Source organism: Mytilus californianus, unplaced genomic scaffold, assembly GCF_021869535.1.
Source record: "Mytilus californianus isolate M0D057914Y unplaced genomic scaffold, xbMytCali1.0.p SCAF_8, whole genome shotgun sequence".
Lineage (NCBI taxonomy): Eukaryota > Metazoa > Mollusca > Bivalvia > Mytilida > Mytilidae > Mytilus > Mytilus californianus.
The window spans coordinates 65,911,160-65,917,929 of record NW_026262734.1 but is presented as its reverse complement, the minus strand read 5'-3'; positions in this window follow the sequence as shown (position 1 = coordinate 65,917,929).

The following is a 6,770-nucleotide window of genomic DNA, read 5'->3' as shown; positions in this document are numbered from 1 at the left end:
TCTAGTCTTTACTTTTTTGGCCTATTTTTCTCTACTCTTTATTTTTTCCCCATTATTCTGTAGTATTGGTCCATTATTCTCTATTCTGTAACCCCCACCCAGACTTTCATATACAAATAATCTAGAACCTCGATATGCACGTTGTTGTTTAAAAAAATGTTCGTACAATGTACAGAAAGGACAACATGGTATAAATATATAGGCTTGTTATCTGACATCATATGAGAAACCCATGTCTTAACCCAGACAGCATAAGGATAGGAAACCAGTCTAGGTAAAAATGCAGTAAAAAACACAGTTAATATTAAAAATTAGTCAAAGAAAATCAAATTTTTTGAAGATTTTTAATTTATTTCGTGGATTATGGTATTGGTAAAGTTGATTCATAAGCAGGACAGAAGGTATTTGGTCACAACATTGGACGGAAGCTCGTATCATGATAGATGTTTTATGGTCCGAAATAAATGCCAGTCGACTGGTATGCGTTCTACATTGTGTTTATCAGCGGATTAGCGAATAAACACAACGTCAAACACATACCAGTTCACTGGCATATATTTTCTACCCCAAAACATCTATGATACGAGCCCCTGTGAACAACGGAAATCCTCAAGCATCAACAAGGCCAGAATGCGCATGAATAGATTTCAAGAAAGTCATTTGGCGATTTACTTGCCATTATAAAATAGAAAAAACATACCCTTTAATAAATATAAGTTATAGTTGATTCGTCTTTCTGCACAAACACGACGTTTAAAACTTCTAGTAAAAGTTTATTATCCAGTCATTTCTAGGGGTAATATATTGTCAATACTTGATACGTTCCCTGAATGCAAACTCGACAGAGCATTTGTCGAAAATTATTATGGTCAAAAAGAATTGTGTCTATTTACTTTTTTACAATTTATTTTTGAGAAAGATTTAAACTTAAAAAAACCTACTATAATTATAGTCTTCCATTTTGTTGCCATGGACTTATTTTAGAATTTTTGTGTGTTTGTTGTGGAGAGATACATCGGAAATTGGGTTTGTTTTTAACAAATCTGAACCGCGTTACCTACTTTGGAATCGACAATGGGAATAAGTCATAGTGTGAACAATACATTTGTGTGTTATCATTTACCACTGTTAGCAACACGACGGGTTCCACATGTGAAGCAGGATCTGCTTACCTTTCTCGAGCACTAGATATCAACCTCTGCTTTAGCTGGGGTTTGTGTTGTTTAGTTTATAGTTTTCTATGTTGTGTTTTGTATACCGTTGTTTGTCTTTTAGTCGATTTTCGTTTTGTTCTTTCATGTGTAACCGGAGAGCATGAATTTCATTACAAAATTGCTTTGTCTCCACCGGGACTCGAACCCGGGACCTCTGTGTTACAAGGCAGCGCGTATACCGACTGAGCTAAAGAAGTACTTCCTTAGCTCAACCGCTTACGGCTGACTAAGTATCTACCACATTTACTAAGAGAAGCATTCCCGTCACACATGGCGTTGACAGTTTGTCATCGACTTATGGATTTGAGTATCCTTTTGATGTCTTCCGCCTCTCTTTTAAATGTTGATGCGTTAACTAATTTATAGATCTGGATAACAAATTCTATCTCCTGATTTAAGTAAGGTTGCTTTTCTCTCGGACCACTGTCATTGTTTATACATAAATAATACGTATGAACAAGCGATTAATGTTTTACCTTACTTAAAAATAAGTTAAATACTTAACTTACGTTTTTATTAACAAAAGAGAGGCAGAAGACATCAAAGGGATAATCAGAATTCATATGCCGAAAAAAAAACAACCGAAAACACCATGGCAAAAAATGAAAAGACACACAATAGTCTATTGAACGCTACATAGGAAACTTAAAACAACACAAACAATAAAGCGAGGGTTTGTTGGTGTTAAAGAGAGATTTGATAGACAAAATAATTCTTTTGAATTTTAATAGCGTTCTGGGCACTTATAAAGAAATGTATTCATTGATTATCACTTGGACATTGAAAATCATTTTGAAAATCACAACTGTATTCGCATGTTTGTAAAGAGGAATTAGTTAATTAATACAATATTTGTAACAATATAGAGAAAACGAGAGGTGATGGTACTAATCTTTACACCACTGTCCCAGGTTAGGAGAGGGTTGGCATCTTCAAACATGGTTAACTCCGCCACATTCAGTATGCCCCTGTTTCAAGTCAAAAGACTGTAGTTAATTTGTTGTCGTTGGTTCATGTCTGTCAAATTTGTTTTTCGTAAATTGTTTTGAAATAATAGGCCGTTAGTTTTCTCAATTGAATTGTTTCGTATTTTTCATGTCGGGGATTTTTACAGCCAAATATACGCTATGGGTTTTTCTCATTGTTGAGGGTCGTACGGTTGTAAATTGCTGCTTACAACCACTTCATTTGGACTTCGGTGGAAAGTTATCTCATTGGCTATCATACTAGATCTCCTTATTTATATATATATTCCAGATCCAGTGTATTTAGTTACAAGTTCTCAATAGGACCCCAACTTTCAACCCCCCCCCCTTCTCTCCAAATAGAAAACTGAGTTCTCTACCGATATATAAAACAAAACAAATGCATTTATCAAAATAACCATAAAATGTCAACTTCCAACTTTGAAATGGCGAAAGCATGCTGGGCTGACTATCATAAATATAGTGTATTAGGTATTCGTTTGACACAAACTGGTCAGCTGGGTTTTTTTCACTGTCCAAAATGTGGACAAAAATATAACAGCTCGTACTAGTAATTTTTTTTAAAATTTTTTACTAATAATTTAACATCTAAAGAATAACTCAATACTATAGACAGTCCCTGTTTTAAACATTTTTTTCTCTTCACATCATGACCACTGCAATAAACAAACAATAAAATTATTTGTTAATCGACTGCAACAGTCTACTCATAAAACAAACTATGAAGTCTTTTCATGCGTTTTCAGCTTTGAGATGCTCAAAACTTAAGTTATGGGTAGCCGCTTTGAAACCGGCGCGGGACGTTTGCGCTTTTTGGCAACACATTTGCGCTTTTTTTAATGGACATTTCCGCTTTAATTTGAAGGGCATTTGCGCTTTTTCAATAGGACATTTGCGCTTTATCAACATAACATTAGAGTCATCATGGTTAAATGTTTAAAAAATCATTCACTATCAAAACACAATACATTCATATATTTATATATATCTAAAAGACTTAACCTTTCCCCATCATGCTTGTGCTTGTGTCAGATGTTAACGACAACAATTCAAGAGGGTGGATGGGAGTAAATCCCATATAACAACCACGACTCTTTCTAAATGTCAACATGAACAGCTGGTGATTTGAAGTTTAAACAAGCTTAGATAAACCATGATGATACAGTTTCTCGGACTATCCGTGCAATAGAATGAACATAAGACGAATATGGTTTCCAATTTTAAATCCACGAATTGTATAAAGCTGCTTGAAGAATTTAGGGCAAAATTTAAATGTTCCATCCATAAAAATTCGTTTTCACTAATTTTACCCGAACATCATTTTCTGATTTTTCATTTGTTCGTAAGAATATGTGAACATCTTTTTTAATTTGGTTAAGATAACAGGTAAACTATCATAGGTAAAAAGCGCAAATGTCCGGTCAATTTAGTTCAGGTGTACATGTATCAAAGTGTTTGAAGCGCTAATGTCCTTTCCTGTTACAGGTTAAAAAAAGCGTAAACGTCCTGTGCCATTTGAAACCTAGGATTTCAGTGAAAAAGGCATAAGAACCTTAATTCATTTTAAGACTATGATTGGGTTTATTTTCCAAAGGGTATTAGTTAGCTGATATTTGTCACTGGACGTTAACAAAAACAACAATCAACACTCTATAATAATTATAATTATCCAGTGAACATTATGTGGCACTGTTTGTTAGATTTTTTGACGTTATTCCACAGCTTTGAAATTCTTAAAAAAATAGGTTAAGTGTTACCGATCTCAAGCAACGAATTTCGCTGAAATCGATGCTCAGGGCTGTCTTGAACTTGGAGTGAGGTGTGATATTAACTTCGTGTTGAAGGCCTATTTTTGACTTTGAGATGAAGAACATCAATAGCAGCACTATTATTTTGCTTTAAGCATGTGCGTATAGAGGTTTAAGAGACATGCATTTTTAAAACATATCCCGTCGTTTTAAATCGTAGCAGATATGGGAAAATGATTTTAAGCATCAGATTTCCATCGCTTTAAGATCCTTTATCTATCTTCGATATTGTTGAAATAATTATTTATATACAACATGTACATGTATATATACAATATTAGGTCAATGTCAGAAAAATATAAACTTTTTTGTATGAGGCTGAGAAACTGGGTGAAGGGCGAGGTTTTACCGAGCCCATTCACAGTTTTGTGCCGAATACAAAAAAGTTTATATTTCTATGACATTGACCTAATATTGTTTTTATACTGCAACTTAAATTATTACATTGATAGCAATTTAAATTGTAACACAAATGTCAAACTTATTTTTATCCCTTAATGAACCCCTGATTGTAGAAAAAGTGTTCCATGATGAAATTGACATTGCACAAAACATAGCTGTGTTACTATGTTTAGGAAATAAACACAACTAGTTGCAGTGTAAATATTTCAATCTATTTCTCTGCTGCTTAAGAAAGACTTTTTCCTTTTAGTTGCCGTAAAATACACAACCTTTTTTTTTTTCGTTTTTTTTTTAAATTACAATGAAGATTGGGAAAATCGAGTTATCAAAGAACTTTTATATCCTTTGAAAAAATATTGGTGTTATGTTATCGTTCAAGACTATTTCATTTTCTTGTTACACTGCAAATAAGTCGAAACTTTCTGAAAAAAAAATGAAAGATAATTGTTAAAAAGTTTTAAATGTTTATGCCCACAGTAACGATCATAGTATTGCTAATTCAGTTATTAATTCAATCTTAAAATTTCAGTAGCGAGCATCGTCCTGAACATACATGGAATATTTGCCAATAGATGCAAAGCAAACAGCAATCAATCAATCAGTAACACGCATGATGATATGATAGCATATTAAACAAGAATGTGTTCATAGTACACGGATGCCCCACTCGCACTATCATTTTCTATGTTCAGTGGACCGTGGAATTTGGGTCAAAACTCTTATTTCGCATTAAAATTAGAAAGATCATATCATAGGGAACATGTGTACTAAGTTTCAAGTTGATTGGACTTCAACTTCATTAAAAACTACATGTACCTTAACCAAAGACTTTAACCTGAAGCGGGACAGACGTTCGGACGGACGGACGATAGGACGAACGGACGCACAGACCTAAAAGCATAATGCCCCTAGGTGGGGCATAAGAATTGTTTTTTTTTTTTGTTGCAATTATACAATTGTTCCCTTCAAATCATGGCAAATAAGCAAACATTAAAATTATTTGTCAGTCGACTGCAACAGACAAATCATTAAAAACTATGCTGTTTGTGCATGCGTTTTCATCTTGAAATGCTAATACCTTAAGTTATGAATAGACTCTTTGAACCATGGGGTTTCAGCAAAAAAGCGTGCGAATATTTTTGGACTACGACACTGTCCAACACTGCTCATTGCCGTACTTTCCAAAGGGTACTACTTAACTGATATGTGTCACTAGACATTAACAAAAAAAAAACAATCAATCCTCTATAATATGTATAATTAATCCAGTGTTCATCATGTGGCAGTATTTGTTAGATTTTTTTACATTATCCCACAGCTTCTTGAAAAAATATGTATATCGTTACCGACTTAAAGCAAGTTGAACGCTCAACCCGATGCTTCTTGGCTGTCGATGCTAGGGGCCGTCTTAAACTTGCAGTGTTTTGCTCCGTGTTAAAGGCCTCATTGTGTCTTTGAGATGAGCAATAAAAATGCTGTCCCTTTGCTTTTTGTGTGATTTTTGTGTGTGCACGTACTGATTTTGTGTCATTGATGGATACCCCGTATCCTTTGTTTTCTCTATCGTAGTGAGGTTTTATATTAACTTCGTGTTGAAGGCTTATCTTTGATTTGAGATGAGGAACATCAATAGCAGAACTGTTCCTTTGCTTTGGGTATGTGCGTATAGGGGTTTACGAACATGCACCCGTCGTTTCAATCTATTTGTAGTAAAAACGTTCATCGAAATTTGGAGACATCAAACAAGAATTTAAAAAAATACAGGTACAGGGTTAAACAAAATTTAAAAAATACGATCAGAAAACGTGAAATAAAGCTTTTCGCATTACGAACTCTTCCAAAATATTGGTATTGATATCAGGTTTCTCCGGAAGAGACAGAATATCTTGCTTCGTACATCCGTCGTATTGTGATAGAATGTTAATACTGCATATCAATGAAATGCAGTCATATGTATTCTTACATTAGTACAAGTGGATTATCGCATTTATCCAATCTCGATAGTTAAATTATCGAATTTTAAAGTCAGAGCCTAGGCGAATACTTTAAAATTCGATAATTTAACTATCGAAATTGGATAAATGCGATAATCCATGAGTATATATGTAAGGATATGTTTCCCTCATGATTATTAAATAAATTTTCATAATCAATAAACCAAAATCCCCTTCGAGTGCCATCACATTCCTACGTCATACACATACGAAATTGATGCGCAAACATTTCATTTATGCATCCTTGGATCAAATGGGAAAACAACATCAATAGAAATAAACGCTTTTAATCAAGAACATTGCATTTAATGAAATATATATTTATATGTAATAGTAAATAACTTGAACAACAATTTCTGAAGGTGG